The following is a 10,909-nucleotide window of genomic DNA, read 5'->3' as shown; positions in this document are numbered from 1 at the left end:
ACTGGAGGAGCCCTGAGAGGGATGTTCCCTTCCTAGAGATGTGTCCACTTGTGTACAGAGTTTACCATTAGCCTAAGTTGAGGGTGGGGAGCAGAAATTCCCCTTGGCTTTGAAAGATTCTGCCCTGCAGACAAGTGGGGATGAGACTTTCATTGAGGTTTGGGACTGGGTGGATATCTTGCTAACCCAGCATGATACAGTGTCCAATGCACTTAGGGAGTTTGTGGCACCATGGAATAGTCCCAGGTCAAAGGAAGGAAGAAGAAGTTTGATTGTTCCCCTATTCTTGCTACAGTTTTCATTTTTTCTTTTCAAGGCTTTAATGGGCAAGAAAATAAGAATTGCAAGGAAGAATGCCAAATGATCCATTCAAAAGAGGGAAAAGAAAAGTTTCCAGATCTGATACAGCCAAAGAGTGATGAAACGAAGCAATCACAAAGTGGAATGAAAAAAGGCTTTCCGAGAGTCAGTTGGCTTCATAACCATACAAGCATTGATATGAGAAAAGAACTATATAAATGCATGGAGTGTGGAAAGACCTTTACATGTAGCAGTAGTCTCAATTACCATAAGAGGATCCACACTGGAGAGAAGCCATATCAATGCCTAGAATGTGGAAAGACCTTTACTTATAGGAGTAGTCTCAATTCCCATAAGAGAATCCACACTGGAGAGAAGCCATATCAGTGCCTGGAATGTGGAAAGACCTTTACTTGTAGCAGTCATCTCAATTCCCATAAGAGGATCCACACTGGAGAGAAGCCATATCAGTGCCTGAAATGTGGAAAAACCTTTTCTTGTAGTGGTACTCTCAATACCCATAAGAGGATCCACACTGGAGAGAAGCCATACCCATGCATGGAATGTGGAAAGACCTTTATTTGTAGCAGTAACCTCAGTTCCCATAAGAGGGTCCACACTGGAGAGAAGCCATATCAATGCATGGAATGTGGAAAGAGCTTTTCTTGTAGCAGTCATCTTAATACCCATAAGAGGATCCACACTGGAGAGAAGCCATATCCATGCATGGAATGTGGAAAGACCTTTACTTGTAGCGCTAACCTCAATTCCCATAAGAGGGTCCACACTGGAGAGAAGCCATATCAATGCATGGAATGTGGAAAGACCTTTACTTGTAGCAGTCGTCTCAATTCTCATAGGTGGATCCACACTGGAGAGAAGCCATATCAATGCCTGGAATGTGGAAAGACCTTCTCTTGTAATTCCTCTCTTAAAATCCATCATAGGAATCACAACGGAAAAAGACCTTATAAATGCATGGAGTGCGGAAAGACCTTTACTCAGAGCAGTAATTTTAATTCCCACAAGAGGATCCACACAGGAGAGAAGCCATATCAATGCCTAGAATGTGGAAAGACCTTTACCAATAGCGGTAATCTTAATTCTCACAAGACGGTCCATACAGGAGAGAAGCCATATCAATGCATGGAATGTGGAAAGACTTTTACTTGTAGCAGTAGTCTCAGTTCCCATAAGTGGATCCACGCTGGAGAAAAGCCATATCAATGCCTGGAATGTGGAAAGTCCTTCTCTTGTAATTACTCTCTTACAATCCATCATAGGAATCACAAAAGAAAAAGTCCTTATAAATGCATGGAGTGCGGAAAGTCCTTTACTCAGAGAAGTAATCTTAATTCCCACAAGAGGATCCACACAGGAGAGAAGCCATATCAATGCACGGAGTGTGGAAAGACCTTCACCTATAGCAGTAGTCTTAATTCTCACAAGACGGTCCACACAGGAGAGATGCCATACAAATGTGTGGAATGTGGAAAGAGTTTTAGGTGGAATTGTGATTTTATCTCCCACAAAAGAAGCCACACAGGGGAGAAGCCATATCAATGCATGGAGTGTGGGAAGAGCTTTGCCACGAGTTCCGCTCTTGTTTGCCATAGAAGGATCCATACACGGGAGAAACCATATCAATAAAAGAAGTGTGAGAAGAGCTTTGAAAGAAAAATTTAAAAACTGCACTGGTTTCCTTTTTTGTATTGAAAAGGGATTTCTTTCACAATGTTTTCTGCTGGTAAAATACAAAATACTCATTTCCATGCCACAGAAGGAACAGGAATCTGAGGCGAAGGTTGCATACAGGAATGGTACGGCCTCTCTTCTTCCCCTCAAGAATGGGCCTCTTATGGCAGCCTCTCAGTAAAATGTTCTCTGATAGCTTTTTATTTTTTTATTCTCTGTGATTTACTTTGCGTTTCATCTTCAAGAGACTAACTGTTAAGCATCGAGCAATGTTTTTTTTAATGGGCAACTTTCTGTGACTATACTCCCCCCCCCCAAACTTTATAAATGCAGAGGAGATTGTCATCAAGGAAGTGGCAGCTCTCCCTCAACAATGGAAAAACAAAAACCAAAGGAGGAGACAACGGGCGAAGAAGGGGTAAGCGAGCAGGGATTTTGAATGGACTAAGGAAAAATGGAACAAAAAACTCTTCCTTCACTCTTTTGCTAATAAGATGGATTAAATACTTCTTTTAAGCAGATGCAACTCTGATTTTTACAAACCAGCCTTCTGCTTCACTGAAACCTGGCTAAATGAGTCAATTGATGATAGCAGCTGGCATTTCCCAGGATTTCAGATACAGAGGACAGAGAGAATTACAGAAACCTCCAGTAAAAAGAAAGGAAGGGCGTCTCTGCTTCTATACCAACAACCGATAGTGTAAAAATGTAACCACACTATAGAAATTCTGTGATGTGGACTTAGAGAGATTAATTATCAATTGTAAACCATTTTATTCTCCACGAGAGTTTTCTTCATTCTATTTCCAGTGTATTGTTGGAGGAAAGGTCTTCATCGTGGTTCATCCAAGCTGGGAATAAACATGGCAACTGCTTTGGGAAGAAGGTTGTAGTTTATTGGAGAGGAGAGCCAGACAGGAAAATGGTTCTGGCAGCAAGAGAAGGGGGGGGAGGGAAGGGCTTAGCAGATGTAGGGAATAGGCTTTTATTCTTTCTGGAGCCTTTTGTTTGGAGCTGGTTTCTGCTTGGGGGAGGCAGACTTGGGGCTATTAAAAAAAACTGGGCATGCTTTTCTGTCTCTTTAAGATCCTTTGAGAAACTATATTTTTCTGCCCTTTTAATATTTCCTTCTCTGGGGAATTGACTTCCCACTGTATATTCCTCCAAAACCTGAATAAACAATACATTACAAACTCTAGCTGACATGATTATGTGGGCTGAAGCCAGATACCCAGATTCGCTCCTTACTGTGTTAGATTTCAACAGTGCTTAACTTAAGCCAAGACCTACCAAGATACCTTCAGCATGTCAATTGTCTTACTAGAGAAGATAATAATAATAATAATAATGGTAATAATAAAAAAAATCTCAGAGCGAGCTTGGTGTCCTTCTCTTCCCGGGCTTCCCAGAAATGAGTGCCTGTCCTGCCATGGTGGCCAAAAATGTTTGCCCATTTCAGGTGTGGCTCGGTATATGAATAACAACAGAATCCAGCTATTTTGCCTCGATAAGCTTTTAATGCGTTTATTCAGCTGCAGCCAAGAAGGCTTCACACACAGATCTGTAGGACACAGGTAAACCTCCAAGTGACCTCAATGATTCTCGAAAAGAATTCAAATGACCAGCTGTGTCTAAGTAATATAAATACTTCCATTGCACACCATCCAGTCAGAGCTGAAGAAGCTTCTTGGATGAGAAGCAAAAGGTCTTCAGCCATGATCTGGATGACTGAAAATCTCCACAGACTTCCAGGGTTTGGTATTCACTCCTGAGCCTAGTCACTGGTTGCTCAATGAACTAAGCTATTATTCACGCCCTGGTACTATGGAAGACCAGCTTGATGTATAATAAGAGTGCTGTTAACTATGTATTGTGATTCTTTGCCAGCCAATGGACCTGGCAGCTGAATTTGAGGAATCAGAGGAGGAAGCCTGGAGTGACATCAGAGTCAGAGGAAGGCTGTGAGGAGCTCCAAGACTTACAGTGACGAGGAGCCTGGCCCCTTTACTCGCACTCAGGCTGAGACACAGCTGTGCTGGAAGTCTGAATTGGACAGTGAGGAATCACAGCTGGGAGATATCCAGGATGCACGAAAACGCCGGCAAGAAAAGAGAGTAGGACAGAGGAATGCACCAGGGCAGCTGCAGAGGCAAAGGAGAAGGCATTAGGAAGCCAGGCCTTGGCTGAATAATGAAAGGGAAGGTGTGGGAAGTGCTGGTTGCCAAAGGCAACCATTCGTGTTGAAGATTGAGTTTCTGTGAACTGTGTTTGACTTGGACATTGACTCAGGTCTGTGAATAATAAAAGGGGATTTTTTTCCCCTGCAGTTCCAGCCTACTTGTTGGAAGAGGGGTTTCTCCTTGTGAGCCTAACAAGGACTCACGTAGGTTGGGACAGAACACCATGATCGAAATGGATGAAGGACCTCATGGCATGTATAAACTAGACCTGGATGTGACCTGAATGTTCGTTTCTTAGAAATATGCCCACTTGGGCATCATTTGGTGTCATTACAAGTTGGGGGTGAGGAGCTATTGCCATCCAGAAAGTACTTTTGGCTATCAGAGAATGCAGAGATTGGAGATGAAGACTCTTTTACTGAAGTTGAGGAGCTGGTTGGATGTCTAATGCACTTTGGCAGTTCATGGCACCATGGAATTAACCCAGGTCAAAAACTGGCTCACACACACCAAGATTAAATCAGGGTTCTGTCATAGATTCATGGTGATTCAATCCTTATATATTAGGATCAGTAGGAATCCACTTGGAAACATGTCTTTGCTAAAATCCTAGTTTGGAATCTTCATATTTGCCAACAAAACACCCAAAATATGTTGATTCTTTTGCTAAATTTCAGAAGAAAATATTTAATCATTGCCCTAGCCTTGCTATAGTTTATATTTGAGTGTGTGTGTGCATGTATGTGTGCGAGCGGGCGTGAATGCAGGGTGTGTGTGCGTCTCTCACCCCTTGCACCCTGTGCCCTCAACAGAGTCCTTCTGCGATGGCAGGCTGCAAACTAATGAAAGCTGGTTTTTTGGAGTACTTGTTTCTTTTTCTCAACATGTGGCTGATTGCATTGCCCTCTGCCCCCCTCAGCTCCCGCCCCCAGCCCCGTGGAAGGCTGCAAGAAGCTCCCATCGCAGCTTCTCTCACCCCTCCCATTCTTTTCCTTCCCGATATCAGAGTGTGGGCTGCAAGAGGTGAGACCCCTGCACACTCACAAACACATGTGCAGGTCTGGGAGAGGCAAGCTGAGAGCCATGCAGAGGCCCTTCAGGCAGAGGGGGGAGGGGTCAAAATGGGAAGCTTCCCGCCTGGAGGCTCTGACAGTTTAAAAATATGAGCTTGCTCCTTCCTTCCTCCCCTATTTCTCTTTCCTTCCTCCATGCTCAGGAAAGGATGGCGGGAGTGGGAGAGATTGCTAGCACTGCCGGTGGCCATGCTTTTGCTGGCCGTCGCTATCCAATGCAGGCAGGGGCAGTCCCAGTGAAAGGGAAACTTGCTGGCGGCAAGGCAAGGTCAGCGAGCAGGCATGGTGCTGATCTCATGGCGGGGGCCATCAAAGCCAGAACGCACTAAGCCTTAGATCCACGGGGCAGCCCTGGAGCCAATGAGGGCCTCCTCTGCCATCTCTGCCCAGCCCCCTGGGGGTACACAGAGAAGGTGGCGAGCATGTGAGTGCTGGCTTCCAGGGGAAAATGGAAGCGTTTCTTCTACCTTTTTCGTTTCTCAGTGATCAGCAGGGACGGTCAGCTGGGATACTGGGCGCTCGCCACCTTTTCATATGCCCAGGGGCATGATGGGGCACCCATTCACTGGCCCTTTCCCGCCAAAACCACCTTTTATATTATCTTCTCTTTCCCCCCTCCTCCTCCTTTTCTCTTCAAGGCACCTCCAGCTCCTGGAAGTGCTGATCAAGTGGAGCCCAGCACTAATTCTGATGCTTCTGCTGAACCCCAACAGCACTGCAGCTACAGCTGTCTCTCCCTCAGGCTTGTACAGCGCTGCTGCTGCTTCAACTCATTCCTCTCCCCCTCCGCTACCTCTTCTCTAGGACGGTCACGTACCACCTGCCAGGTGGCAAAGTACCACTGATGGTACACGTACCACTGGTTGAAAAGCCCTGCCCTATGAGACACCATTCTCCCATTCATTTCTCCACCATGGCCCCTTATTTTGAGGTAAAATTTCTAAACCTTCCATGAGTTTGAGCTTTCTCTTCATTTTGGAACTTCTTTTCTTGTGATGCCTCTTTTTTCAGGCAAGATAATTTTTTCAGGATTATTCTCATTTTTGCCGCCGCCACTTGCTGTTTTCAACCACTGTTAGCTGCCCAGAGGCATGAATTTGAAAAGGCAGCTGTAATGATTGAACTCACTAAATAAAAAAAAAAATCAGTCCAAAGATTAATTTTCCTAACCCTATACTCCCTGTTTTGTGACTCTGCCAGCCCCTTTTTCTCAACATGCCACTGATTGCATCGCGCCCTGCCCCCCTCGGCTCCCGCCCTCAGCCCCGTGGAAGGCTGCAAGACAATCCCATCGCAGCTTCTCTAGCCCCTCCCGTTCTTCTTCCCGATATCACAGAGGTGAGATCCCTGCGCACACACAAACACATGTGGGGGTCTGGGAGAGACAAGCTGAGAGCCATGCAGAGGCCCTTCAGGCAGAGGCAATGGGGGAGGGGTCAAAATGGGAAGCTTCCTGCCTGGAAAACGAACCTGCGAAGCACTCAGAAGGCAGTCCCTTTCCCAGCTTGCTCCTTCCTTCCTCTCTTCCTTCCTCCCCTGCTTCTCTTTCCTTCCTCCATGCTCAGGAAGGGATGATGGGAGTGGGAGAGATTGCCAGCACTGCTTGTGGCCATGCTTCCGCTGGTCGTCGCTATCCCATGCAGGCAGGGACAGTCCCAGTGAAAGGGAAGCCTGCTGGCTGCAAGGCGAAGTCAGCGAGCAGGCATGGTGCTGATCTCCTGGCGGGGGCCATCAAAGCCAGAATGCACTAAGCCTTAGATCCACAGGGCAGCCCTGGAGCCAGTGAGGGCCTCCTCTGCCATCTCTGCCCAGCCCCCTGGGGGTACATGGAGAAGGTGGCGAGCGTGCGAGTGCTGGCTTCCAGGGGGAAATGGAAGTGCTTCTCCTATCTTTTTCCTTTCTCAATGATCAGCAGGGACAGTCAGCTGCGATACTGGGCACTCGCCACCTTTTCATATGCCTAGTCCTTTCCCGCCAAAACCTCCTTTTATATTATCTCCTCTTCCCCCCCCCCTCCTCTTCTCTTCAGGGCACCTCCAGCTCCTGGAAGTGCTGATCAGGTGGAGTCCAGCACTGATTCTGAGGCTTCTGCTGAGCCCCAACAGCCCTGCAGCTCGAGCTGTTTCTCCCTCAGGCTTGTGCAGCACTGCTGCTGCTTCAGCTCATTCCTCTCCCCATTTGCTACCACTTCTCTAGGATGGTCACGTACCACCTGCCAGGTGGCAAACTACCACTTGGTAAGGCCACACTTGGAATACTGCATCCAGTTTTGGTCACCATGATTTAAAAAAGGGGCTGAGACTCTCGAAAGAGTACAGAGAAGAGCAACAAAGATGATTAGGGGACTGGAGGCTAAAACATATAAGGAATGGCTGCTGGAATTGGGTAAGTTTAGTTTAACGAAGAGAAGGAAAAGTGGGGACATGATAGCCATGTTCCAATATCTCAGGAGCTACCACAAAGAAGAGGGAGTCAAGCTATTCTCCAAAGTGCCTGAAGGCAGGACAAGAAGCAATGGGTGGAAACTAATCAAGGAGAGAAGCAACCTAGAACTAAGGAAAAACTTCCTGACAGAATAATTAACCAATGGAACAACCTGCCTCCAGAAGTGATGAATGCTCCAACACTGGAACTTTTTAAGAAGAGACTGGACATCCATTTGTCTGAAATGGTGTAGGGTTTCCTACCTGAGCAGGTGGTTGGACTCGATGACCTCCAAAGTCTCTTCCATCATCATCATCATCATCATCTTCTTCTTCTTCTTCTTCTTCTTCTTCTTCTTCTTCTTCTTCTTCTTCTTCTTCTTCCTCTTCTTCTTCTTCTTCTTCTTCTTATTATTATTATTATTATTATTATTATTATTATTATTATTACATACAGTAGTATACAACATTTTTGCTCTTTCAAACCCTGGTCTGTCTTTAAATCCTCTCTGTGTTTTTCTCTGTTGTTTTTCTTTATTAATGGACAGCAAGTAAAGCGCTGGCACCTTCCCAACTTTGATCTTGGCTTATGCGATGTCACGTTTTATGACCACATCACTTAGTGATGGGAGTTCTGATCCAGATTCCATTCCTTAACCAATGACATACCTGTATAAGTGGTCCTCAACTTATGATCACAATTGAACCCAGAATTTATGTGGCTAAGTAAGAAATTTGTTAAGCGAGGTTTGCCCCATTTTACGACTCTTCTTACCACATTTATTAAGTGAATCATTGGAATTGTTAAATTAGTAACATGATTGTTAAGTGAATCTGGCTTCCCCATTGACTTTGCTTGACAGAAGGTCGCAAAAGGTGACCATGCAACCATCATAAATGTAAGTCAATTGTCAAGCATCCAAATGTATATCACGTCACCATAGGGATGATGTAATCTTGACAAATGGTCATAATTCACTTTTTTCAGTGCAGTTGTAAATTTGAATGCTCACTAGACATACTGTTGTAAGTCGAGGACTGCCTGTATTGGAACTCAACATAATTCAAGCACAAGCAATAGAAGAAACTCACATATATATCAATGTATCCTGTGTGAACAGAGTTTCAGGACGACGAATTCCTCTCACAAAAGAAACCAGAATGAGAAGCCGTGAAATCCATGTTCAAATATGTTGAAGCATCTTGAAGCATTACAGCCATGGGGGCGCAGTGATTAGAATGCAGTATTGCAGGCTACTTCTGCTGACTGCCAGCAGTTTGATTCTCAGAGGCTCAAGCTTGATTCAACTTTCCATTCTTCTGAGGCCAGTAAAATGAAGATCCAAATTATTGGGGCCAATAGGCTGACTCTTTAAACTAAAGTGGAATGAAATAGAATAACATAGAATAAAAATGAATAAAGTATAATAATAATAATAATGAAAAAATCACTAAAAGCAAAATGATGTGTCTGCATAATTCCTGGAAGAAAGCTGTGTTAGCAAAAGCTGTGTTAGCAAAAGTTGTGTTAGCTGACTTAATGGATGTTTAGAAACATTTTATAAGTAAAACTGTCTTCATTGCCATCATTGTAAAACTACCATCATTGTAAAACTGAAAAATTTGCTGAAAAGAACCAGGCTTTTGGCAACAGAGATATTAATTCCTTTCTTTTTAAATTACTTGTTAACTCTATTTCCCTATTTCTTTATTTCATTAATTTAGATAAATCTCTCTGTTGTTCTTGCACTGTCACCTCCAAATCCAGACATGGGAGTTTTCAGTTCTTTTGGCTAGAAGAAAATTGGTATTTTCTTTAGTGCTGTTGCCTTATATTGTCTTCAAAATTCCTGCTCATATTTCCTGAGCTGTATTCCCTATTGAATACCGAAATGAAGCCATTTTCCTTTTTCCCCTCATGGAATTTGAACTTTATATGTACTTCTCAAGGTTTGCCTTCTTGCATTTTGTAATTCTATCTTTTCTCCAGTCACCTATGAGACACCATTCATTTCTCCATCATGGACCCTTGTTTTGAGGTAAAATTTCTAAAACTTCCATGATATGAGCTTTCTCTCCATTTTGGAACTTGTTTACTTTTGATGCCGTTTCTTCAGGATTATTCTCATTTTTGCTGCTGCCACTTGCTGTTTTGAACCTCAGCTGGCCTCCCAGAGGCAAGAATTTGAAAAGGCAGCTGCAATAATTGAACTCACCAAATAAATCAATACACATCTTAATTTTCCTACCCCTTCACTTCCTATTTTGTGACTCTGCCAGCCCCTTTATCTTCCGTCACTTCAGGACTGAGTTTGCCAACAACCACATCACACAACCTGGTCTTCAAAGAGAGGCTCCTGTTTCTTCTGAGCCTCCACAGAGATTTTGTCAATATTCACAAGATGGCAGATTGTTCTTAGACGTTAAAAAAGGAAAGTCTAGAAAATGTTGCCTGCTGCAGACAGGCAATGTTAGAGGACCCTTTCCTTCTACTCCAATGCCCATCATCCCAGGACGGCATGGAACACGGTGATCTCCCCTATTGCCTTGCAGCGTCTATCTAGCGTTGCATACAGGATCCACCAGGGGGCTCCCTGGCTGCCGTTACAAAGCCCTCATCTGCCCCCGCTTGAGAAGAGAACTGAGCATGCGCTCTTCCATCAGGTCGAGAGACATGCTCAGTGCATTTTCCAGAAGAGGCTGGTAGTGCTTCCGCCCTTCCTACAGGTGCGATTCTTTCTCCCCCCCCCCGCCTCCTTCCCACTGCGAGCCTTAGGCTAAGCCTTCCTAGGAGTCCCAAAGGCTGCAAGGGAGCTTTGCACGGACGGAGATCAAAACCTGACTCCGGAGTTCAGTAAGTGGGGGGACGTTTCTTTCACGGGCTGGACCGTGCATGGAGACAACCAAAACTTCATCAGATTCGGAGTCGTGCATGCACGGGCCAGACAGGGAAGGAATCAAAGCTCCGGACCCGCTGCGTTGCCTCCAGGAAGAACATCAGGATCGCCAGAAAGGTCGGAGCCTCAGGATTAGACTAAAAGTGGGGAACCTGTTTCCAGGAGATGCGTGAATGAAAACATCATGTTAAGCTGGTTTATTCATTCGGGTATTATTCTGTTTAAATTGAATGTTAGTTTGTTGATTGTCATTTCTCAGGTAGCCATAGCAGTTTGGGCCAGGCGTTTAATGAGGTTCTGCTGACTAAAGTTATACTGAAAGTTCAAATATTGATTGATTT

At 44.7% G+C, this 10,909-nt stretch overlaps 1 pseudogene; it reads left to right on the top strand.

Annotated features, from left to right (window-relative positions):
• The first annotated feature begins 250 nt into the window (after nt 1-250).
• The window catches only part of LOC120318256, a 42,008-nt pseudogene continuing 31,349 nt past the window's right edge, over nt 251-10,909 (top strand).

The sequence above is a fragment of the Crotalus tigris genome, unplaced genomic scaffold, assembly GCF_016545835.1.
Source record: "Crotalus tigris isolate CLP2741 ecotype Arizona unplaced genomic scaffold, ASM1654583v1 scf7180000020145.1122116, whole genome shotgun sequence".
In the NCBI taxonomy this organism is placed as follows: domain Eukaryota; kingdom Metazoa; phylum Chordata; class Lepidosauria; order Squamata; family Viperidae; genus Crotalus; species Crotalus tigris.
The sequence above is the reverse complement of the archived record's forward strand: the minus strand, read 5'-3'. Positions and strand labels throughout refer to the sequence as shown.